The following is a 26,148-nucleotide window of genomic DNA, read 5'->3' as shown; positions in this document are numbered from 1 at the left end:
GATCTGGTACCATATGCCAAGGGACCTGGGAAGAGTCTCACCCACATGTTGCATTGGGCAATGGGCATACACACCTTAGTCCCCACTGTGGACCTTGCAGTGGCCCATGAATCAACCCCAGCTTGCCTCAGCCAGGAGCTCCTGGAAAGCACTGTCTTAGACAATCACTTACGGGTTAGAGAGTCTTTGTAGAAGTCCAGGTATCCAGCAAAGAAGTTCCAGCACACTGCTGGAGGGAAAAACACAAGTTTAGATCCATTGAAGAAGGTGGTTACTAAAAACTGGAGGAGGTGACTGATCGTTCAAATAAAGAGACAGCAATACAAAACTTCAAGGAATGTGCAACATAGATCACAATAATCTTTCAGTAACCAATCTCAATATGGGGACCTGCAATGTACTCAATAGATAATTTGAAATACCGGTTTTAAGGAAACTCAATGAGCTAAAGGAAAACACAGAAAGACAATCCAATGAAATCAGGAAAACAATACGTGAACAAAATGAGAAGTTCAACAAAGAGAAAGAAATCCTAAAAAAGAACCAAACAAAAATTCTGGAGCTGAAGCTACAATGAATGAAATGAAAACTACAATAGAAACCATCAACAGGGGGCGCCTGGGTGCCACAGTCGGTTAAGGCCCAGACTCAGGTTTTGGCTCAGATGGTGATCTCAGGGTTGAGACAGAGCCCTGTAACTCGCTGTGCTCAGCTGTGAGTCTGCTTAGGACTCTCCCTCTCACTATGCCCCTCCCTCTCTCCACTCCCTCAAATAAATAAATAAATCTAAAATAAAATAATAATAATATCATTAAGGATGGATCAAGAAGAAAGAATCTATGAGTTAGAAAGATAGGAACTTTGAAATTATCCAGCCAGAGGAGAACAAAGAAAAAATAATGAAAAAGAATGAAGGCAGGGGCACCTGGGTGGCTCAGTGGGGTAAAGCCTCTGCCTTCAGCTCTGGTCATGATCTCAGGGTCCTGGGATCGAGCCCACCATCGGGCTCTCTGCTCAGCAGAGAGCCTGCTTCCCCCGCCCAACCCACTTCTGCCTGCTGCTCTGCCTACTTGTGATGTCTCTCTGTCAAATAAATAAATAAAAATCTTTAAAAAAAAAAAGAAGAAGAAGAAGAAGAAGAGAGCTTGCATGAATTACGGCATACCATCCAAACAAATAATTTATGCATTACAGAGTTTCAGAGGGAGAAGGGAGAAGAGAGCGTATTTAAAGAAATAATGGCTAAGAACGGTTCAAATCCGGCAAGAGGTTTGGATATCCAAGTTCAAGAACTAATAAAACTGCCAAAAATCAAAAACAAAGAAAGAGTCTTAAAAGTAGGAAGAGAAAAGAAGCTTGTAACTTACAAGGAACTCCCATAAGGCTATCAGCAGATTTCTTAATGGAAGCCTCAGAGGCTAGGAAACAATGAGATGATATTCAAACTGCTAAAACAAAAACAAAACAAACAAAACTACCAACCAAGAATACTCTCTCTGGCAAAGTTATCCTTCAGAAATGAAGGAGAAATTAACAATTTCCCAGAAAAACAAAAGGGAATCCATTACTGCTAGACCTGACTTAAAAGAAATGCTGAAAGGAGTTCTTTAACCTGAAATGAAAGGATACTAGCTAGTAACAAGAAAATATACCAAAATGTACAACATGCTGGCAAAGATAAGTATAAGACAACCTCAGAACACTCTGATACTGTGATGCATTCGTATGTTAACCACCTAACTCTAGGATAAAGGATGAAGGGCAAGAATATTAAAAATAACTACAATATTTGTTAGTGAATATACAGTATAGAAAGGGGTAAATTGTGAAATCAAAAACAAAAAAGGAGGAGAGCAAAAGGGCGAAGATTTTCTATGCAACCAAAGTTAAGTTGTTATCACCATAAAATAACTGTTCTATCTATATGGTGTTTTGTGTAAGCCTCACAGTAACCACAAAGCAAAAACCTATAGTAGATTCACAAAAGATAAAGAGAAGGGAATCAAAGCATACCACTAAGGAACATCATCATTTCACAAAGGAAGACAGAAAGAGAGGAAGAAAGGAACAAATGAACTATAAAATAGCCAGAAAACCGTTACTAAGAATGCACTGGTAAGTTCTTACCTATCAATAATTACTCTGAAGGTAAATGGTTAAATTCTGCAATCAAAAGGCATCGAGTGGCTGGATGGATTTTAAACAACAACAACAACAACAACAAGACCTAGTATGGGGCGCCTGAGTGGCTCAGTGGGTTAGGCCTCTGCCTTCAGCTCAGGTCATGATCTCAGGGTCCTGGGTTGGAGCCCCACATGAGGCTCTCTGCTCAGCAGGGAGCCTGCTTCCCCCTCTCTGCCTGCTGCTCTGCCTACTTGTGATCTCTCTCTCTCTTTCTGTCAAATAAATAAATAAAAATCTTAAAAAAAAAAAAAAAAAAAACACACAAGACCTGGTACACCTGGCTGGCTCAGTTGGAAGAACATCCCACTCTTGATCTCAGGGTCATGAGCTCAAGCCCCACCTTGGTGCAGAGATTACTTAAAAGTAAATAGAGGCGCCTTGGTGGCTCAGTCATTTGAGCATCTGGCTCTTAGTTTCGGCTCAGGTCATGATCTCATGGGTTGTGAGATCAAGCCCCAAGTCCAGCTCCTTGCTCAGCAGGGCATCTGCTTGAAGATTCTCTTCCTCTTTCCCTCCCTCTTCTTGCTCTCACTCTTGCACTAAAATAAAGAAAGAAATGTTTCTTAAAAATAAAAAATAAATAAACTTTTTTAAAAATTTTTTTAAGATTTTACTTATTTATTTGACAGAGAATGACACAGTGAGATAGGGAACACAAGCAGGGGGAATGGGAGAGGGAGAAGCAGGCTTCCCGCTGAGCAGGGAGCCTGATGCGGGGCTTGATCTCAGGACCCTGGGATCATGATCAGACCTGAAGGCAGACGCTTAGTGACTGAGCCACCCAGGCGCCTCTCTTTTTTTTTTAATTTTTAAAAATTAAAATGAAAAAACAAGACTCACCTATATGGTGCCTAAAAGAAACTCATTTCAGCTGTAAGGACACACAAGGGCTTAAAGTGAAGGACGGGAGAAAGATATTCCATGTACGTGGAAACAGAAAGAAAGCAGGGTAGCTATTCTTATATCAGACAAAATAGACTCTAAACCCAAAACAGTAACAAGAGACAAAGAAGACCATTATATAATGATAAAGGGGTAATTCATCAAGAAGATAATCATAAACATATATGCACCAAACATTAGAGCACCTAAGTATATAAAGCAAATACAGATCCAAAGAGAGAAATAGACAGTATAATATCATGGGCCTCCAACACCACACTTTCAGGGACACCTGGGTTAAGTCTCTGCCTTCGGCTCAGGTCATGATCTCAGGGTCCTGGAATCAAGCCCCGCATTGGGCTCTCTGCTCAGCAAGGAGCCTACTTCCCCCTCTCTCTCCGCCTTTCTGCCTACTTGTGATCTCAATCTCTCTCTCTTTCTGTCAAATAAATAAATAAATGTTTTGTTTTGTTTTTAAATACCACACTTTCAGCAATAGATAGATCATCCAGAGAGGAAGTCAATACTGAAACAATGGACTTGAATGACACTTCAGACCAAATGGACCTAATAGACATTCACAGAACATTCCATCCAACAGCAGCAGAACACACATTCTTGTCAAGTGCATACAGGACATTCTGCAGGAGAGATCATGTGATAAGTCACAAAACAAGTCTTAGCAAATTTAAGGAAGATTGAAATCATACCAAGTATCTTTTCTGACCCCAGTGATGTGAAACTAGAAATCAATAATAGGAAGAAAACTGAAAAATTAGCAATATGTGGAAATTAAATAAAATACCCCTGGGCTACCTGGGTGGGTCAGTCATTAAGTATTCAACTCTTGGGGTGCCTGGGTGGCTCAGTGGGTTAAGCCTCTGCCTTCGGCTCAGGTCATGATCCCAGGGTCCTGGGATTGAGCCCCACATCGGGCTCTCTGCTCAGCAGGGGGCCTGCTTCCCTTCCTCTCTCTCTGCCTGCCTCTCTGCCTACTTGTGATCTCTGTCTGTCAAATAAATAAATAAAATCTTCAAAAAAAAAAAAAGTATTCAACTCTTGATTTCCTTTCCAGTCATTATCTCAGGGTTGTGAGATACAGCCCCATGTCAGTGGGGAGTCTGCTTGAGATTCTCTCTCTCCATCTGCCCTTCCCCCTGCTCTCTCTTGCTCTCTCTTCCTCCCTCTCAAATAAGTAATCTTTAAAGAAAAATACTCCTGGGGTGTCTGGCTGGCTCAGTCAGTAGAGCATGCAACTCTTGATCTCAGGTCATGAGTTTGAGCCCCACGTTGAGGGTAGAGTTTACTCAATTAAAAAAAATAATAATAAATAAACAATATACTCCTGAATGAGTATGAGTCAAAAGAGAAATGTGCCAAAAAAGAAGTCAAAATAGCAAACTAAGAGGCTCTTGGATGGCTCAGTTGGTTAAGTGTCTGCCTTCTGCTCAGATCATAATCCTGGAGTCCCAGGATCAAGCCCCATGTCGGACTCTGCACACTGCGGGTAGCCTGCTTCTCCCTCTGCCCCTCCCCGCTCATGCTCTCTCTCGCGCTCTCTCTCTCAAATAAAAAAATAAAAATCTTTTTTTTTTTAAATGGCAAACTAAGCCCAAATTTAGCAGAAGGAAGGAAATAACAAAGATCAAAGCAGAAATAAATGAAATAAAGACCAGAAAAACAATAAAAAAGATAAATGAAACCAAGAGCTAATATTTTGAAAAAGATAAACTTGACAAAACTTTACTAGACTAAGAAAAAAGGAGAAAAGACTCAAAATCAGAAATGAAAAAGAGGACACTACAACTATACAAATACAAGGAATCGTAATAGATTACTATGACCAGCTATATGTCAACAAATTGGATAACCCAGAAGAAATGATAAATTCCTGGAAACATACTACCTACTTAAACCTAAATTCAAGACTTAATCATGAATAAATAGAAAATCTGAACAGACCAGTAACAAGCAAGAAGATTGAATCAGTAATCAAAAATTTCCCAACAATGAAAAGCCCAGGCCAGATGGTGTCCATGGTGAATTCTGTTAAACATTTTTTTTAAAGATTTTATTTATTTACTTGACAGAGACAGATCACAAGTAGGCAGAGAGGCAGAGAGAGAGAGGAGGAAGCAGGCTCCTTGCTGAGCAGAGCACCCAATACGGGGCTCCATCCCAGGACCCTGGGATCATGACCTGAGCTGAAGGCAGAGGCTTTAACCCACTGAGCCACCCAGGTGCCCCAATTCTATTAAACATTTAAAGAAGAGGTAACACCAGTCGTCTTCAAACTCTTCAAAAAAGCTGAACAAAAGAGACCATTCCCAAATTCATTTTGAGACACCAGCATTACCCTGATACCAAAGCCAGATAAGAACACTACAAGAAAGGCACCTGAGTGTCTCAGTCTTTTAAGTGCCTACCTTTGGCTCAGGTCATGATCTCGGGGTCCTGGGATCAAGCCCTGCTTTGGGCTCCTTGCTCAGCAGGGAGCCTGCTTCTCCCTCTCCCTTTGCTCTTCCCCTCCATTTGTGTTTGCTCTGTCTCTGTCTCTTATTTAAAAAAAAAAAAAAAAAAAAAAAAAGCACTACAAGAAAGCCACAGGCCATTAGCCCTATGAATACAAATGCAAATTTTCTCAACAGAATATTAGCAAACCTAATTCAGTAGCATATTAAAAGGATTATATACCATGATCAAGTGGGATTTGTCTCTGGGATGAAAGGATGGCCCAATATATGCAAATCAATAAATGTGATATACCACATATTAGAATGAAAGATAGGGGCACCTGGGTGGTACAGTGGATTAAAGCCTCTGCCTTCCGCTCAGGTCATGATCTCAGGGCTCTCGGATAGAGTCCTGCATCAGGCTCTCTGCTTGGTGGGGAGTCTGCTTCTCCCTCTCTCTCTCTCTGTGCTCCCTCTCTACCTACTTGTGATCTCTGCCTGTCAAATAAATAAACAAATAATCTTTTAAAAAAAAAAGATAAACATTGGGGAGATCTCACACACAAACACACACACACACACACACACACACACCCCATTACACAGCCATAAAAAAGGATGAGATCATCCCATCTGCATCAACATGGATGGACCTAGAGGGTATTTTAAGTGAAATAAGTCAAACTGAGAAAGACGAATATTATATAATCTCACTCATTTTTGGAATCTAAAAAACAAAACAAATGAATAAACAAACAAAAAGCAAAATCAGAACTATAAATACAGAGAACAAACTAATGGTTGCCAGAGGGGAAGGTGATGGGAGAATGGGCAAAAGAGGTTAAAGGGAGTGGGTGATGCAGTTTCCAGTTATGGAATTAATAAGTCGTGGGAATAGAAGTCACGACATAGGGAACACAGTCAAGGATTTTTTTTTTTTTTAATTTCTTTCTTTTTTTTTTTTTTTTTTTTAAGATCTTATTTATTTATTTGACTGAGAGAAATCACAAGTAGGCAGAGAGGCAGGCAGAGAGAGAGGAAGGGAAGCAGGCCCCCTGCTGAGCAGAGAGCCCGATGCGGGACTCGATCCCAGGACCCTGGAATCATGACCTGAGCCGAAGGCAGCGGCCCAACCCACTGAGCCACTCAGGCGTCCCCAGTCAAGGATTTTTTAAAAAGATTTATTTATTTGAGAGAGAGAGAGAGCACAGTGGAGAGGGATAAGGAGAGAGGGAAAGAGAGTCTCAGGGGGACTCTACAGAGCCCAACACGAGGCTCAGTCCCACAAATCTGAGATCCCCACTGAGCCAAACATCTGAGTCAGATGTTTAACCTACTGTGCCACCCAGATGCCCCAAAGATATTTCAATAGCATTGTATGGTGACAGATGATAACTCTACTTGCAGTGAGCATAGCGTAATGTACACACACTTATTGAATCACTATGTTATATGTCTGAAACTAATGCAAGATTGTGTATCAACTACACTCAAATAAAAATTTTTTTAAAAAATTAAAAGGGTCACCTACCTGGCTAAGTTGGTGGAGCATCTGACTCTTGATCTTGACATTGTGAGTTCAAGCCCCGTGTTGGGTGTAGAGATTACTAAATAAAATATTTTTTTAAAATAAAAAGACAGGGGCGCCTGGGTGGCTCAGTGGGTTAAAGCCTCTGCCTTCGGCTCACGTCATGATCGCAGAGTTCTGGAATCGAGCCCTGAGCGGGACTCTCTGCTCAGCAGGGAGCCTGCTTCCCCTTCTCTCTCTGCCTGCCTCTCTGCCTACTTTGATCTCTATCTGTCAAATAAATAAATAAAATCTTTAAAATAAAATAAAATAAAAAGACATAGGTAGTAAGCAAATAGAAGGAATGTCAGCCATAGTCCTAGAATAAGGCTCTGAATACCTTAGTTGTTGAATCCTAGGTAAAGTCTGGAAATATTGAGGGGAAAGAATGAAAATCCTATACCAAAATCTTGACAAAGCTTTTATTATTGGGTGGCATGAATATTCTTATTTTCTTTTTGTGTATGTGTGCTTACTTCTACTTTCCCTCACTTATAAAATGGACATAAAAAAAGATAAACATCATATCTCAAAAGATAAAGAAAAGTCATTTGACAAAGAACAACATCTTCTTGTGATTAGACTCTCAAGAACTTGGGTACAGCAGGAACATACCTCTACATAGTAAAGGCCATAATAACAAAATTATGGCTAACATCATACTTAACTGTAAAAGGTTGAAAGCTTTTCCTCTAAGATCTGAAACAAGACCATGGTGCCCACTTTCAACACTTCTATTCAGCATAGCACTGGAAGTCCTAGCCAGAGCAACTAGGCAACAAAAAATAATAAAAGGCATCCAAATTGGGAAAAAAGAAGTAAAATTGTCTTGTTTGCAGATGATATGATCTTGTACATAGAAAATCCTAAAAATTCCACCAAACAAAACAAAACTGTTAGAACTAATCAACAAATTCAGTACCGTTGCAGGATACAAACTCAACATACAAAACTTAGTTACATTTCTATAAAATAGCAAAAAATATCTGCAAAAGAAATAAGGAAAACAACTCCATTCACAATAGCATCAAAAGCAATGAAATTCTTAGGAATAAATTTAACCAAGGAGATGAAAGATCTTTGCATTAAAAATGCAAAGATCTTTCATCTCCTTGGTTAAATCTCCCTGATATGAGGAAGTGGTGATGCAACATGGGGGCTTAAGTGGGTACGAGAAGAATAAATGAAACAAGATGGGATTGGGAGGGAGACAAACCATAAGTGACTCTTAATCTCACAAAACAAACTGAGGGTTGCTGGGGGGAGGGGGTTTGGGAGAAGGGGGGTGGGATTATGGACATTGGGGAGGGTATGTGCTTTGGTGAGTGCTGTGAAGTGTGTAAACCTGGTGATTCACAGACCTGTACCCCTGGGGATAAAAATATATGTTTATAAAAAATAAAAAATTAATTTAAAAAAATTATAAGACTTCAATGAAAGAAATAAAAGAATTTATTAAAATAGATGGAACGATATCCTGTGTTTGTGGATTAGAAGAAATAATATCATTAAAATGTCCATACAACCCTAAGCCATTTAGAGATTCAGTACAATCCCTACCAGATTTCCAATGGCATTTTTCACAGAAATTATAAAAAGAATCCTAAAATTCTTATGAAACCACAAAAGACTCTGAATAGCCAAAGCAATCTTGAGCAAAAAGAACAAAGCTGGCAGAATCTCAGATTTCAAGCTATACTCCAAAGCTATAGTAATCAAAACAGTGTAGTATTTGTATAAAAATAGACCAATGGAACAGAATAGAGTGCCCACAAATAAACCCTCACAAATATTGTCAACTAATATTTGACAAAATAAGCCAAGAATGCTCAATGGGGACAAGACAGTCTCTTCAGTGAATAGTGTTGGGAAAACTGGATAATCACATCCCCCCAAAAAAGGAAATTGGATCCCTATTTTACACTACCCACAAAAATTAACATAGATTAAAGACTTAAGACCTGAAACCATTGAAATCCTATTAAAAAAAAAACAAAAAACAACTTAGAGATGTAGCACCTGGGGGCTCAGTTGGTTAAGTGGTTGACTTTGGCTCAGATCATGATTCTGGGGTCCTGGGACCGAGCCCTGCATTGGGCTCCCTGCTCAGTGGGGAGCCTGTTTCTCCCTCTCCCTCTGCCTACCACTCTGTCTAATTGTGCACTCTCTCTTTCTCTCTCTCTGTCAAATAAATAGATAAAGTCTTAAAAAAAAAAAAAAAGAACATAGAGAAGAAGCTCCTTGGCAATGGTCTTGGCAATGATCTTTCAGATATGCTACCAAATGCATAAGCATCAAAGGCAAAAATAAATAAGTGGGACTACATCAAACTAACAGGTTCTGCATAGCAAAAGAAGCAATCAACAAAATGAAAAGGCAACTTACAAATGGAAGAAAAAATACTTTTAAGTCATAAAGATGACAAAGGGTTAATATCCAAAGTATATAAATATAGGAGCTCATCTAAGTCAATAGCCAAATTAAAAATGGGCAGAAAATCTGAATAGATATTTTTCCACAAATGGCCAACAGGTATGTGAAAAGATGATCAACATCACTAATCATGAGGAAAATGCAAATCAAACCCACCACAAAATATCGCCTCACCCCTGTTAGAATGACTCTCATCAAAAAGACAAGAAATAATCAGTGTTGGCAAGGATGTGGGGAAAAGGGAAACCTTATGCACTAGGAGGGGAATGTAAATTTGTACAACCATTATGGAAAATTAGTATAGTGTTTCCATAAAAAAATAAAAATAGGGGCACCTAGATAGTGCAGTCAGCTAAGCAACCAACTCGATTTCAACTCAAGTCCTGATCTCAGGATCATGAGATTGAGCCCCATGTCAGGCTCAGTGGGGGGTCTGCTTGAGACTCTCTCTTTCTCTCCCTCTGCCGCTCCCCCCCTACTGCTCGTAATCTCACTGTCTTTCAAATAACTTTAAAAAATTAAAAATAGAAGTGCTATATCATCCAACAATCCCACTTCTGGTTATATGTCCAAAGGAAATGAAAATGAAAAAAGAGCTGTCTGCACTCCCATATTCACTGCACGAACTGGATTTACCGTAGCCAAGATATGGAAACAACCTATGTGTCCATCAACAGATGACTGGATATAGAAGTTGTGAAATATATAGAGATATATATGAGAATATACATACATAGAGAACATATAGAATATTCGTATAGAATATAGATATATATTCAGTCATAACATGCCACTTGTGACAACATGGATAGACTTTGAGAGCATTACGTTGAGTGAAATAAATCAGAGAAAAATACTGTGTGATGTCACTTATATGAAGAATCTAAATTCACAGGTGAACCCCCAGAAACAGAGAGTAGAATGTGGATGCCAGAAAGTAGGAGATGTGGGAAGAGGTTGTCAAAGGGTACAAAACATCCAGTGTTAAGTTCTGGGGACCTAATATACGGCATGGTGATTATAGTTAACAATACTGTAGTATATACTTGAGAGTTGCTAAGAGACCGTGTCTTAAATATTCTCACCACAAAAAAGAAATGCTAATTATGTGAGGTGATGGGGGTGTTACTAATGCAATGACGGCAATCACTTCACAATATGTAAGCATCAAGCCAGCATGTTGTACTTGTTACACGTACACAATGTTGTATGTCGATTTTATCTCCATAAAACTAATACATGAATAAATATAACTACAAACATTAATAGTAGGTGAAAACACAAGAAACAGGTAAAGTGATTGTTTCAGTGGCAGGGATGGGAAAACTTACTTTTTGTTGTGTTCCTTTTTGTACTGTTTGATATTTTTTCCCTTTAAAACGTGTATGTGGGGGCACCTGGGTGGCTCAGTGGGTTGAAGCCTCTGCCTTCGGCTCAGGTCATGATCCCAAGGTCCTGGGATCAAGCCCCGCATCAGGCTCTCTGCTCGGCAGGGATCCTGCTTCCTCCTCTCTCTCTGCCTGCCTCTGCCTACTTGTGATTTCTGTCTGTCAAATAAATAAATAAAATCTTTAAAAAAAAAAAATAAAATAAAATAAAACGCGTATGTGGAATTGGCAGTGAGCGAAGCCTGAGATGGCTGAGGCTTGCTGGCGGGGCCTCAGGGACGGACAGCCAGATTCTCTATGATGTCTACCTGCCAGTTTTCCTACCCACCTGTGAGAACCCCCCACCCCCACCCCAGGCTTCCTCCTCAGGAGAGGGTATGCCACGAAGGGTACAACAATGAGTTGACCCAGTCCCTGCCCCCACTCATCATACTGAAGAAGCCCCCTGGGGCTCAGTTGGGATTTAACATCTAAGAAGTAAAGGCCTCCGAGCTAGGTGTCTTCATTTCCAAGGTGATTCCCAACTCTGACACACATTGAGCAGGACTCCAAGAAAGAGACTGGACCCTAGCTGTGAATGAACGATGCAGATTTCTAAGAGGCTGAGCCCAGCAAGGCTATTGAGAGCCTGAAGACAGCCAGCAAAATCAGCACACATATCTGCATCTCTCTGTACAAATATCATCACCAGAAGGAGAGGACTGTGCCCTGGAGAGTTGCAACCCATGGGCCTATACTTAGAATCTGCTGGGAAGGACACCTGGGTGGCTCCGTGGGCTAAGCCGCTGCCTTCGGCTCAGGTCATGATCTCAGGGTCCTGGGATCGAGTCCCCTATCGGGCTCTCTGCTCAGCAGGGAGTCTACTTCCCTCTCTCTCTCTCTCTCTCTGCCTGCATCTCTGCCTACTTGTGATCTCTGTCAAATAAATAAGTAAAATCTTAAAAAAAAAAAAAAAAAAGAATCTGCTGGGAAAAGCTGGCAAGACCCCAGGGCCGCTATTTGGGAAAATACTCTCAGCCCATCCCTGGCAGAGTGGAGTGGGGAGGTGGGGAGGACAGGGAGACAGGGGGACGCTGCACTGAGCCAGCGAACCAAATGAATCATCCAAACTACTACCTTTCTTAGTGCCCTAGTTCCCAGGTGAGCCTCATTCCTGGAAAGAGAAGGATGATGATGTCTAAGTACAACCCAGCCTGTGGAGAACCCTGCTAGAAAAGGCAACTGACGTTTACTGAATATCATGTTTTAGGCACGTACATAGATGTCATATCATTTTCATTAGAGTATAGAAATCAGAAAAAAAGTCTTGGAGGCCGTCCATCCAATCTGCCTGGCCATCTCCTCCCATCTTTGTACCACGAGTCTCATACACCTTAGAGATTCCAGTGGGACCCTGTTTCCCCCTTTTCTTCCTCCTCCTATTCTCTCCCCCGCAAAAAGTAAAATATAACATTGGAGGAAAAAAAAAAGTAAAGAGACACCTGGGTGGCTCAGTCAGCATTAAGTGTCTGCGTCAGCTCTGGTCACGATCCCAGGGTCCTGGGATGGAGCCCCGATTCTGGCTGCCTGCTCAGCGGGGAGTCTGCTTGTCTCTCTCCCTCTGCCTGCTGCTCCCTCTGCTACGCTCTGTGTGTGTGTGTGTGTGTGTGTGTATGTCAAATAAAGTTTTTAAAAAAGTGTATGTATATTTAGGGATAAAATAATGTCATTCATCAAGAAAACCAATAAGAGAGACCATGAAATTATCTCAATAAATGCCAAAAGACATATTGGATAAAACCATCACTAATTTTTAAAATTATGTTAGAATCTGAAATTAAAAATAGTGAAAATATCAAATGCTGGTGAATATGTAGAGAAATTGTATCTCTTACAGTTTATTGTGGGAATGTGAAATCTTAGAGCAATCCTAGGAAATAGTTTTGGTAGTTTCTTTAAAAAATAAAAATTCACTTACCATATGACCCAGAAATACTACTACCGGACATTTATCTCAGAGAAATGAAGCATATGTTCACATAAAAACTTGTGCCTGATTGGTCACAGCAACTTTTGTAATAAACAAATAAAATGTTCCACAATAGGTGAATGGTTAACAAAAACTGTGGTATAGTGCTTGCTTCAGCAGGACATACACTAAAATTGGAACACTACCGAGGTGAGCACCCTCCCTGCACAAGAATGACATGCAGATTCCTGAAGTGTTCCATATTGAAAACAAAAAATAAAACTGTGGTATATCTGTACCCTGGAATACTACTTGGTAATGAAAAGGAACAAACTATTGATACAACAACTTGAATGTTTCTCCAGGCATTATGCTGAAAATGCCAATTTTTAAAAAATGATTTTATTTATTTATTTGACAGAGAGAGAGAGATCACAAGTAGGCAGAGAAGCAGGCAGGGGTGGGGGGAAGCAGGCTCCCTGCTGAGCAGACAGCCCAATGCAGGGCTCGATCCCAGGACCCTGAGATCATGACCTGAGCGGAAGGCAGAGGCTTGACCCACTGAGCTACCCAGGTGCCCCATGAAAAAGCCAATTTTAAAAAGGTTACATATTATTTAATATCATACATTCTCAAAATTTAAAAAAATTTATAGAGAAAGAACTGTTTGTCAGTTGTCAGTGGTTAGGGATGGTGGTGGGGAGGAGAAAGATGTGGCCATAAGGAAATGGCATGCTGGAGGTCTTTGTAGTGATGAAACAGTTCTGTATCTTGATTGCAATGGTGGCTACACAAGCAGTTACAATGACTGGAGAAGTATACATTGTACCAGTATCAGTGTTCTGCTTTTGCTATTGTCCTGCAGTTACATAAGATAGAACCACTAGGGGACTGGGTGGAGAGTAAACAGAGACCTCTCTACTGTGTTGGCAAAATTCTGTAACCTATAATTATCTAAAAACAAAAAGTTTTAAAAAAGTATTAGAAAGGGGCGCCTGGGTGGCTCAGTGGGTTAAAGCCTCTGCCTTTGGCTCAGGTCATGATCCTAGGGTCCTGGCATTGAGCTCCGCATCAGGCTCTCCTCTCAGTGGGGAGCCTGCTTCTTCCTCTCTCTCTACCTCCTGCTCTGCCTACTTGTGATCTCTGTCAAATAAATAAATAAAATCTTAAAAAAAAAAGTATTAGAAAATGACAGGGGGTGACTGGGGGTCTCACAGAAGCCTCTGCCTTGGGCTCAGATCATGATCTCAAGGTCCTGGGATCAAGCCCCACATCAGGCTCTCTGCTCAGCAGGGAGCCTGCTTTCCCCTCTCTCTCTGCCTGCTTCTCTGCCTACTTGTGATCTCTCTCTGCGACAAATAAATAAATAAAATCTTTTAAAAAAAAAAGTATTAGAAAATTACAAATTACAAATAACGAAATGTTTCTTTTGAGAGTATCTCTCTCCGACAGATAGAAACATTCTTTTTTTTTTTTTTTAAAGATTTTTTTTTTTTATTTATTTATTTGACAGAGAGAAATCACAAGTAGGCAGAGAGGCAGGCAGAGAGAGAGAGAGAGGAGGAAGCAGGCTCCCCGCTGAGCAGAGAGCCCGATGCGGGACTCGATCCCAGGACCCTGAGATCATGACCCGAGCCGAAGGCAGCGGCTTAACCACTGAGCCACCCAGGCGCCCAGATAGAAACATTCTTTAACAGGGGTGCCTGGGTGGCTCAGTGGATTAAGTATTTGCCTCCAGCTCAGGTCATGATCTCCGGGTCCTGGGATCAAACCCTGCCTGGAGCTCCATATTGGGTTCAAGCTCCCCACTCAGTCAGGAGTCTGCTTCTCCTTCTCCCTCTGCCCCTCCCCACTTCTTGTGTTCCCACTCTCTCTCTCTCAAATAAATAAATAAAATCTTTGAGGGGAAAAAAGAAAAAGGGGCACCTGGGTGACTCAGTTAGTTAAGCGTCTGCCTTCGGCTTAGGTCATGTCCTGGGATGGAGCCCCAAGTCAAGATCCCTGTTCAGTCTGGAATGTGCTTGCTTCTCCCTCTTCCTCTGCCCTGCTCCTGGGCACATGCATGTTCTCTCTCTCAGTTTCTCTCTTAAATAAATAAAAGAAATCTGTAAAAAAAAAAAAAAAAAAAAAAAAAAAAGAAGCATTCTTAACAATGAAACATTTGAAAACATTCTCATTAAAATAAGAAAACATTCAAAAGAAAAGCACAAGCATACCTACGGTGACACTATTATTTAATGTTGTTTTAGAAGTTTTGCCAGTATAATAAGAACTAAACAGAAATAAGAGATTTATGTGCTGAGAAGGAAATAAAATTATCTTATTTGCAGATAATATGGCACTATGCTTTAAATGTGGAAAACAACCCCAAACTCAGAATTATAAGGGAGTCCAGGACCAAGATAATGTCACAAAATCCATAGTTCAATAACCAGTTACTGAACTCTCCCCCTTACAATAGTAGCAAATATACAAAAAGCTTAGGAATAATCCTAATGAAAAATATATGCAAGACATATATGTATAAAATCTATTTGATGAAAACTGAAAAGCTTCACTGAGAGATAATGAGTATTGTAACAACTTTATTTCAAATTTAAACGTGTAAGTATAAAAACACAAAGCAAAAAAGAAAGTGATGCATCCATTCTAAGGGTCTTGGTAAGATTTTAAAATTCTCACAACTACATCATCCAATGAATTATAAGCAAAAAATATTTATGTTGTATATTCTAGCTCTGCATTACCCAAAACAGTAGTCATTGGCCCTAGGAACTACAGCTGCCTCTCTGCCTACTTGTGATCTCTCTCTGTCAAATAAATAAATAAAATATTTAAAAAAATAAAATAAAATGCACAATAGAGTTTGAAGATTTACTATAAAATGTAAAATATCTCATTCATAATTGTGTTGATTACATGTTAAAATCATATTTTGGATGTATTAGGTGATGTAAAATGTGTTACTAAGATAGTGGTTACTACAGAACTTTAAGTCACGAGTATTTCCTCACCTTTATGGCTCACGTTATATTTTAACTGGACAGCACTGTTACAGATTTTTCATTTCACCCTTTCATGTACCTATAGACCTTACTGCCCATTAAAATTACCTAGTTGCGGGATGCCTGGGTGGCTCAGTGGGTTAAAGCCTCTGCCTTCGGCTCAGGTCATGATCCCAGGGTCCTGGGATCGAGCCCCACATTGGGCTCTCTGCTCAGCGGGGAGCCTGCTTCCTCCTCTGTCTCTGCCTGCCCCTCTGACTACTTGGGGTCTCTGTCAAATAAGTAAGTAAGATCTTTAAAAAAATAAAATAAATTAAAAAATGTGAATTTTCCCCAGCCTATGGCCCGATCATAGCAAAATTTTCAGTTAATAAAAACGAAGTAATTGATTTTTTTAAAAGTTGTATATGATTCTCAAGAGCACAGTTACTAATGTTTGAGCTGGTTCTGAGAGGATGGCCTATAGGATGGATTTAAAACAAAGGTTTGTGCACTTTTCTCCCCTTTCTGATCACAGCATCTCTAGGAGGTGGGCAAGGCAAGAGATTTTAATCCCCATTTTTAGATGAAGACATTGGGGCCCACAGAGGGCAAGTGGGTTGCCAAAGATTGTGTGACTAGTTACATAGCATAACCTTGACTGGAACACACCTTTCGACACCTGTCCAAGGCCCTCCTCGGTTAAGTGTCTGCCTTCTGCTCAGGTCATGATCCCAGATTCCTGGGATCGAGTCCCACATCAGGCTCCTTGCTCAGTGGGGAGTCTGCTTCTCCTTCTCCGTCTGCCTCTCCCTCTCTCTCAAATAAATCAAATCTTTGTTTTTAAAGACTTTATTTATTTACTTATTTGTCAGAGAGAGAGAACGAGAGCACACAAGTGAGCAAAGTGGCAGGCAGAGGCGGAGAGAAGCAGGCTCCCCGCTGAGCAAGGAACCCAATACGGGTTTTGATTCCAGGACCCTGGGATCATGACCTGAGCAGAAGACAGCGTCTTTGTTTTTTTGTTTTTGTTTTGTTTTGTTTTTAGAAGGCAGCGTCTTTTTTTTTTTTTTTTTTTTTTTTTTTTTTTTGACAGACAGAGATCACAAGTAGGCAGAGAGGCAGGCAGAGAGAGAGAGAGAAGGAAGCAGGCTCTCCACGGAGCAGACAGCCCGATGCGGGGCTCGATCCCAGGACCCTAGGATCAAGACCTGAGCCGAAGGCAGAGGCTTTAACCCACTGAGCCACCCAGGTGCCCCAGAAGGCAGCGTCTTAACCGATGGAGCCACGAAGGCGTCCCTAAATAAAATCTTTTTTTAAAAAAAGAAAAGAATGGGGCGCCTGGGTGGCTCAGTGGGTTAAGCCGCTGCCTTCGGCTCAGGTCATGATCTCAGGGTCCTGGGATCAAGCCCCGCATCGGGCTCTCTGCTCAGCAGGGAGCCTGCTTCCTTCTCTCTCTCTCTGCCTGCTTCTCTCCGCCTCTGCCTGCCACTTTGTAATTTCTCTCTGTCAAATAAATAAATAAAATCTTTAAAAAAAAAAAAAAAAGAAGAGGAAGAGAGACCAGAGTGCTGACCCCCTCCCTGTGCTCCACTCCCTGCCCACCTCCCTCTCTCCATCTTTTCACAGGCACAGAGGAGAGACTGTGTGAGGACTCATGGAGGAGACTGCCATCTGCAAACCAGGAAGAAAGGCCTCATCCTGCTGGCACCTGGATCTCAGACTTCCAGCCTCCAGAATGTAAGGGAATAGATTTCTATTATTTAAGCTCCCCAACCTGAGGTACTTTGTTATGGAAGCCTGACTGAGACAAGAAGTTATAATGCTGTACCCAAGGTCAAGGTCAGAAGATAAGGGCATAATGGAGCCTCGATTTGCACCCAGAACTTTTTTTTTTTTTTTTTAAGATTTTATTTATTTATTTGACAGGGAGCAGAAGAGAGAGCGCAAGAAAGCAGAAGCAGGGGGAGCAGGAGAGGGAGAAGCAGACTCCCTGCTGAGCAGGAAGCCTGATGCCCCTGCCTCAATCCCAGAACTCCAGGATCAGGACCAAAGCTGAAGGCAGGTGCTTAACCAACTGAGCCACCCAGAAGTTCCTGTACCCAGAACTATCTGGACCCTCCCCTCATGTAGTGATTGTGTGGGTCAGGTCAGTGCTTCTCAAACGTTGATGGCTATCAGAAATGCCCAGGGGAGTGCCTCGCTGCCTCAGCTGGAAGAGCATGCAATTCATGGTCTCGGGTTGTGAGTTGGACCCCACATTGGGAGTAGAGATTACTATGAAAAATAAATAAAATTTAAAAAAAAAGAAAGAAAGAAAGAAAGAAAGAAGAAAAGAAAAGAAAAGAATGCCCAGGGTAAGGTTTGGCCCTTACCCTGGTTATGGTGAGCTATGTGAGGCCTCAGATTCTGCATTTTAATAAGTGATATCCCCACCAGATGATTGTTGAAGGTGGTCCCAGACCGCGCTTTGAGAAACGCCACTCTGCTCTCAGCCTGCGGGTTCAGAGAGATATGGCAGGGAGCTGGTGACCCACAAAACATACATAAAAGTTCTACAAAGATATGCAAAAAACACTGTCAGCCTCTGAGGAGGCTTGAGGGTCTGCTATGAGAGGGAGGTTTATTTTTAAATTTTTGTTTTATTTTATATTTTTAATTTTATTTATTTAAAGATTTTATTTCTTTATGTGTGAGAGAGAGCACGAACAGTGGGGGGGGGGGAGGCAGGGAGAAAAGCAGATTCCCCACTGAGCAGGAGTCCCACCTGGGGGCTCTATCCCAGAATCCACACCCCCCCTCCATCATGACCTGAGCCCAAGGCAGATGCTTAACTGACTGAGCCAGCCAGGCACCCCTGTTTCGTGTTTTTTACCCTTAAGAATGTACTATTTTTCAATTTAAAAACTAATTGGAGGGGCACCTGGGTGGCTCAGTCACTTAAGCGCCTGCTTTCGGTTCAGGTCATGATCCCAGCGTCCTGGGATCCAGCCCCACGATCCCAGCCCCACGTCAGGCTCCCTGCTCAGTGGGGGGCCTGCTTCTCCCTCTGCCTACAGCTCTGCCTGCTTATGCTCTCTCTTTGTCAAATAAATAAATAAAATCTTAAAAAAAAAAAAACTAACTTGAAAAGAGAGATCATGAACTTGAAGAGCTTGTTATTGGCATGGTGCTCCACAAACAGGTGCTCAACAAGTAAAAAATTCCTTTTGTCGGGGTGCCTGGGTGGCTCAGTGAGTTAAAGCCTCTGCCTTTGGCTCAGGTCATGATCTCAGGGTCCTGGGATCCAGCCCCACATCAGGCTCTCTGCTCAGCGGGGATCCTGCTTCCCTTCCTCTCTCTCTCTTCTCTGCCTGCCTCTCTGCCTCCTTGTGATCTCTGTCTGTCAAATAAATGAGTGAAATCTTTAAAAAAAAAAAATTCCTTTTGCCATCTTCCACTCAAACATTTGCCATCCCTGCCCTTCCCTCCCTCCTGCGCCCAACAGTATCTCCATGTGTGCATTTGATTAGCAAATACTAATTTAATGTGTATTCCAGGCACTATTCTTTTTTTTTTTTAAGATTTTATTTATTTATTTGACAGAGAGAAATCACAAGTAGATGGAGAGGCAAGCAGAGAGAGAGAGAGGGAAGCAGGCTCTCCGCTGAGCAGAGAGCCCAATGCGGGGCTCGATCCCAGGACTCTGAGATCATGACCTGAGCCGAAGGCAGCGGCTTAACCCACTGAGCCACCCAGGCGCCCTCCAGGCACTATTCTAACAGTACAGCTGCTCCCATAAAACAGACGGTCCCTCCCAGCCTGCCTAGAGCTTTCAGTCCCTGTCCTCACCTCTGGCAATTCTGACTTCTTAATTCCTGTCTCCCCAGGCTTAAAGGGGCCATCCCCATATACAAACCTAAACTAGCTTTTCCACTCCCGTCCCTCAGAACCTGACCTAAGCTCTCCTCCATGGAGCCTCCAGGCCCCTGGTGATATTCCTTAATCAGGGGACTCCTAAGAGCCTTTGGACCAGCTTTCTGCTGCCCTCTGCTGGGGCTCCTTAGGGCTCACGCCCTTCTTCCCGGCCTGCCTCTCTCTGCTTGGCATCTACTCCATCTTGGTGGGTAGACTTCAGGGATATGTGCCCCAGAATATACTGGCTTTTCCTGGCCCCTGTGACTCAAAGCTGGGATCTCTGTGATCATAAGTCTGAGCCAGAATGTCCCTAAAGACCACTCTCTTAAAAGAGACAATGCTGTATAGGCGGGCAGTGGAACCAGTGTGTGTGTGTGTGTGTGTGGTGGAGGGAGGAAGGTGTGGGTCCTTCAGGTGATGCCTTTAATAGGATTTTTTAAAAGATTTTATTTATTTATTTGACACACAGAGATCACAAGTAGGCAGAGATACAGGCAGAGAGGGAGGAGGAAGCAGACTTCCCACTGAGCAGAGAGCGAGATGCAGGGCTCAATCCCAGGACCCTGAGATCATGACCTGAGCAAGGCAGAGGCTTAACCCACTGAGCCACCCAGGTGCCCCCTAATAGGATTTTTAAAATTCTTTCTTTTACTCTTTGTTTTTTATCTTTTGCCAAATGCAATTTATATTCATTTAGAAACATCAGAATATAGAGACATGAAAAGATTTAATTTCACCTGGAGACCATTTCTGCTCATACCTGGAGCAGGAACAGAGGGGAAAGAGTACTAGGCCAGGAGCCAGGACACTGGGTTCTAGACCTCACTGTCCTCTCGCTGTATGACCCTGAACAAGCCCCTTCTTTCTTAGAGCCTCAACTTATCATACACACAAAAAATGAGCACCCCAACAAAGGGCCCCAATGGCTTTCCTCCTCTGAGGTCTAAGTCAGTGGTCCCAAGTAGTCCCCCATCAATTAGACCCTTAGGCCGCTCCAACTTTCAAACACTACAAATATTGAAAAGCAGTAAAAGTAGGCTAAAACAGATTACAAATGGGGGGAGGAGCTCTGAAAAGTTCTGAAAATGCACAAAAATCCTTAAAAACTTTTATAGGATTGAAAATTGCCTTATGGAGCATTAAACAGCTGACACTACAGGGGAAAAAAACAGCAACTAGGGAATATTTATTTTCAATCAAATCTTTGTTTCAATCAAAATGTTGTATTCGTGGGGTGCCTGGGTGGCTCAGTGGGTTAAAGCCTCTGCCTTCGATCCCACCCAGGGTCCTGGGATAGAGCCCTGCATCAGGCTCTCTGCTCAGCAGGGAGCCTGCTTCCTCTTCTCTCTCTCTCTGACTCTCTGCCTACTTGTGATCTCTATCTGTCAAATAAATAAATAAAATCTAAAAAAAAAATGTATTCGTGAGAATGCTTTCACAAAAATTGCTTTCAGTTCCATCATACATCTGTGTGAGGCAGCCGGCAAGCAAGAGTTTCCCTCCGGATCCCCCATGAACTCAGAAGACGTCTGGGATCCCCGCTCTTGGCGAAATAAACATGAGACTGACCGCAGGCATGCGTACACCTGGCAAGCATTTACTGATTCTCTTCTTGTCGGGCTCTGTGCCGGGGGTCTGGGATACGGGGCAGCCAAGATAGCCCTGCCATGCTCTTCCCACCGGGGCTCCCAGCCAGCCTGCCAGTGCAGACAGACACGTCCATGTGTCATTCCAGGCAGGGTAAGACGAGGTGAGAACTGGAAGTCACAGCAAATGAAAGAGGCAGGCAGGGAAGCCACCACCCTGTCCCTCCAGTCGCCATGAGGATCCTCAGAAAGATCTTCCAGCTATTTTTGCTGTGAAACACATTATCCCAACACTCAGTGTCTCAAACCAACCATTGTATCTTGCTCAGGATTCCGTAGGTCAAGAAATCAGAGGGCGTGGCAGGAACAGCTTGCCTCTGCTCTGAAATGCCTGGGGCCTCCCCTGGGAAGATCAGTGGCTGGGGGTGACTCCAGGGCTGGGGACAGGAGTCACACAGAGCTATGTTCACCCGTGTGCCCCGAGGTCAGTACTGCCTGCTGCCTGGGCCATAACTGTAGCAGTTTTCCAGAGTGCGAACGTATGGCCTCGGCACACACAGCGTGGAGGCGTCAGGGTCCCTGCGGCCCGGCATGGCAGCTCGGACCCCACACAGGAGCATCCGAGGCAACAAGGCCTTTCCTGCCCTCACTACGGAAGTCCTGAGGTGCGCTTCCCGGAATCCTATTGGTTACAAGCAAGCCACACGCCTGCCAGGTTGACAAGAAGGATGATTAGACACCACGTCTTGACCGGCAAAGAATAAGGTTCCAAGAAGACGGGTGAGAAAGGAGGTTGCGTTGTGGCCATCTTTGACACCATGTACCACACCCGGGGTGATCCAGGCACCGCATTTACTGCCCAGCATGGGAGGGCAGGCCGAGTGGAGCCCAGCTGGAGGTGGGGTGGAGGTCAGAAGGGAGAGAAGCTGGACTCCTCTGAGGGCCAATTCCATTGGACCATGGCTTCAGTTTCTCCCCCGCCCTGAGGGTCCCGTGTCTCCAGCCCAGAGCCTGCTTCTGAACTTCAGACCAGTGTGTCCACCTTCCCGCCTGCTCTACCTTTCAGTGCCTCAGCCTGTTCTTGAGAGCAACGGAGGCGCCGATATGCTCCACCTCATGCCTGACACATGGACGCGCCCAGTAAGTGGTAGTGATTATTCGGCATCTGTGGAGATTTCAAAGCCAGTTCCAACCCAACGACTCCAACACTGAACTCCTAAGGTGCTGCCCCTGCCTGCCCCTCCCTCCGTGTCCCCTACCTGCAGGAACAGACCACCGTCCCTCCTCTTGTCCATGTCAGAGGTCTGGCGGTCATCTTTCATACCTCGTGCTCTCTCTCTCCCCGTAGCCAACCTGATCCCAAATCTTGACAAACTTACCTTCTAGATGGGTCTCTAATTTTCCCACTCTTCTCCATCGCTACCCTAACACCTAGTCCAAGTTTACAGTCATTTCTCCTTTGGACTCTGACCTCCTTACTGGGCTTGCGAATTCCCTAGGCCCTTCCACCCACCCACATCCGTTTTTCACACAGCAAGCTGACAGAATAGTTTCCAAACATAAAGCTGATCATGTCATTCCCCCCTGATTAATGTCCTCTATCCTTTTTGCTCTAAAGCAAAGGCAGATCTTTTTTTTTTTTTTTTTAAGATTTTATTTATTTATTTGACAGACAGAGATCACAAGTAGACAGAGGCAGGCAGAGAGAGAGGAAGGGAAGCAGGCCCCCTGCTGAGCAGAGAGCCCGATGTGGGACTCGATCCCAGGACCCTGAGATCATGACCTGAGCCGAAGGCAGCGGCTTAACCCACTGAGCCACCCAGGCACCCAAAGGCAGATCTTTTAAAAAGCCTACAAAGTCCTACCTCTCTCCCTCCTGTCAGCGCCACTCTCCATCCCCCACCCTCACTGTGCTCCCTTCCGCCGCAAGACCTTCGTACCCCTGTGCCAGCAGTGCCCACGCCCCTTCCCACTCTGCTCCCACCTCCTGCAGATTAACAGCTCAAGGGTCACCTCCTTAGAGGAGCCTTCTCTGCCTACCTGTGAGGTTCACCCACCAGACCTTGGTAGGCTCTTGGAGCACCAGCAATCTCCTTCGTAGTACGTGTGACAGTTGGCATCTACATTGGTGTGGTGATTATTTGAATCTCTTTCTCCTCCAAAACCCTGCAGGCTCCATGAGGGTAGGGATTGTGTCTGGTTTTGCTCACTCTTGTATCCCAAACCCTAAAACAGCACCTGACACATAGTTCAATAAATATTTGTTGATTGGATGGATGGACGGATGGATGGACGGACGGATGGATGGACGAGAGAGAGAAGAGGGATCAGGGCCCTAGGAAGCATTTAGAGAATGTTGCTGAATAAAGAAACAGGCAGGTTGGACAGAGCCCAGATGACTCACAATACACCTGATTTTCCAGCCTTCCGGCAGATGCGAGACCAGAAGGGGATCTGTTAGGCTGGAGGAAAAAGTGATTCTGTTAGGACTGAAAACACATCCTCCCTGCCCTAAGGCCTGTCTCCTGGAGGTGTTGGAGACTTGAATAGTTTTACCTGCTTCCAGAACTTAGTATGCCTCCCTGGTCCAACCTCCTTTTCCAGATAAGGATCAGCCCAGCCGTGAGACTTGGCCACCACTGGGAGGCAGTGCAGGGGTGGAGAAAATGGGGCTTAGACACCGACAGACTGTGCTATTCACAGACTCTCTAGTCCAGGCTCTTCCCCCTGGGGTAGTAGCACCTAAGTCTCACCACCTGAATGGCTAACTGACCACACCCCCAAATCCTCAGTGACCTCCTGCAATCATCTGCGGGTGCCTTCACACGCCCACCCACAATGACTGTGGCTTCCCCTTCCAGCCCCGACCCATTCTTCACTGGGCTTGGAGAGGTCAGAGAGCTGCCCTTCGACAGGGTTGAGAGTGTCAGACTCCAGGCTGCTTTGGAGAAATAGGAAGAAATAAGTCCTCTGTTTCTAAAAGCTAACATCCAGTCTTTGTGGCCTCATATTGGGACTTTATATCCAGTTTACAGGAGGAAACTGAGGCAAAGAGAAGTTTAATAATTTGCAGCACAAAGTTGCTATAAAGTTCCAATGAGATTAAGGAGGCATATAAGGGTTTATAATCCATGTCTCCCTGATCCGAGTTAGGAGTTCTTTGTGCTCAGGGACGATTTGCTCAATCAAGACACTTTACTTAGGGTAGGGCTTCCTTAGAAATCTTTGTGAACTCGTTAATAAAGAACTGTACTAAAGTAGGCTCTCAAATAACGTGCCAGACTCTCTAGGAAATGTGTGTGCCTCTCCTGTGATGGATTTCAGGCACTGCAATAAGTTAGCTAGAGAGATCTAGGGCAACGGGGAAGGCTCTGTCTAATGACCTTCGAAGGGTACCTAATCAGTCTTCCTTAGAAGAAGGAAGAAGGGGTGCCTGGGTGGCTCAGTGGGTTAAAGCCTCTGCCTTCAGCTCAGGTCATGATCCCAGGGTCCTGGGATAGAGCCCCACATCGGTCGGGCTCTCTGCTCTGCCGGGAGCCAGCTTCCTCCTCTCTCTCTGCCTGCCTCTCTGCCTACTTGTGATCTCTGTCAAATAAATAAATAAAATCTTAAAAAAAAAAAAAAAAAAAAAAAAAAGAAGAAGAAGAAGGAAGACCAGTCTTGCCTCAGTCTTTGAACCTAAAAGCATAGTGGTGGAGAGTAAGGACCAATGTGATGGCTCATGCTGAGAGGATCCCAGATCAGTTGAGACTAGAAGAGGATATGCCAACAGAGGAGAACCCACAGGATGACCCAGACTGCCCCCATAACTCCTGCACTAAATGTTCTCTCTGTCCCAAGTTCCCCCCGTAGTAGGGTATACCAGTCCCAGCACCATGGCTTCCCCATATGGACATCACAAAGGCAACCATGAGCCGCAACCTCCAGCCCATTGGTCAGTGCCTAAAGGAACATAGCCCCAAAGCAGCCCCTCCCCTTTCAGAAGCCCCCGCTGGGCTCACCCTCAGGCACAATGACTACCAGAACCAGAGAGGACAGGCCCTTGCAGAAATAGCATGCTTTCTATTTGTCCAAGTTCCTCCTCTTCTACCTCGTTCCCCCTCACCACACTCCTGTGCAGTAGAGTTCCCTGTAAGACCTAGTACACAAATGAGGGAGTACTACCTAGCAGTAAAAACCAAAATTCTTGTGTGTGGTGACCTTCCCATCCCTAGAGGAGTTCAAGCAGGCACCGAATAACCGCCTGGGAAGAGCACTCCCAACCCAAACTTAAACAGCCGGCAGTTCCTGCGGATTCTATGCCTGTGACCCATTTCCCCCTGCACTTGTCTCGGCAGGTCCCAATTCTGCCCATCCAGGAGCCATTCCCCTGCCCTGTTGGCCCTTCCTAACAGCAAATAGCCCTAGGTCTCCTATAGGACAGTCTAGCAGTTTGGCCTGGACCTGGGCCATCTGGGAGTTGACCAAACTGCTTTCCCAGACTTTACTGCTAGGTTCACCATCAACTAAAATACTCACTGACCCCTCACACGGCAGACTCTCCACCTCCGTATTGTGCTCCTGCCATTACCTCTGCTTAGCAGGCTCTTTGTCTGCAGTGCACCCTGTCACTGCTTGCCCACCATGTCCTTCCTGATCCCGCTTAACTGCCATCTCCTCTGTTGAAGCCCTTCAAATTCTGTTTTTTCCCTTAACACTTGGTCTGCATCTCTTTTCTGAAGCTCACTTCTGTCTTGTGAGGTTTGCATACTTCAAGGATAATGTGTTGTAACCTGTACTAGTTTGCAAGTCTTCTACAGTGCAGGATTGGGCACGGGTCATCTTAT

At 43.8% G+C, this 26,148-nt stretch overlaps 1 non-coding gene and 1 pseudogene across 1 annotated transcript; both read left to right on the top strand.

Moving 5' to 3' along the window:
* The first annotated feature begins 10,463 nt into the window (after positions 1-10,463).
* Positions 10,464-18,371, top strand: LOC123387766 (annotated as a pseudogene).
* Positions 13,020-13,123, top strand: LOC123387804. The gene has a single exon (XR_006602292.1). It is a non-coding gene; the product is annotated as a U6 spliceosomal RNA (small nuclear RNA).
* Positions 18,372-26,148: the final 7,777 nt, after the last annotated feature.

The sequence above is a fragment of the Mustela putorius genome, unplaced genomic scaffold (assembly GCF_011764305.1).
Source record: "Mustela putorius furo isolate JIRA1106 unplaced genomic scaffold, ASM1176430v1.1 tig00003859_pilon_pilon_pilon, whole genome shotgun sequence".
NCBI classification, from domain to species: Eukaryota; Metazoa; Chordata; class Mammalia; order Carnivora; family Mustelidae; genus Mustela; species Mustela putorius.
This window is presented reverse-complemented; position numbering and strand designations above follow the sequence as displayed.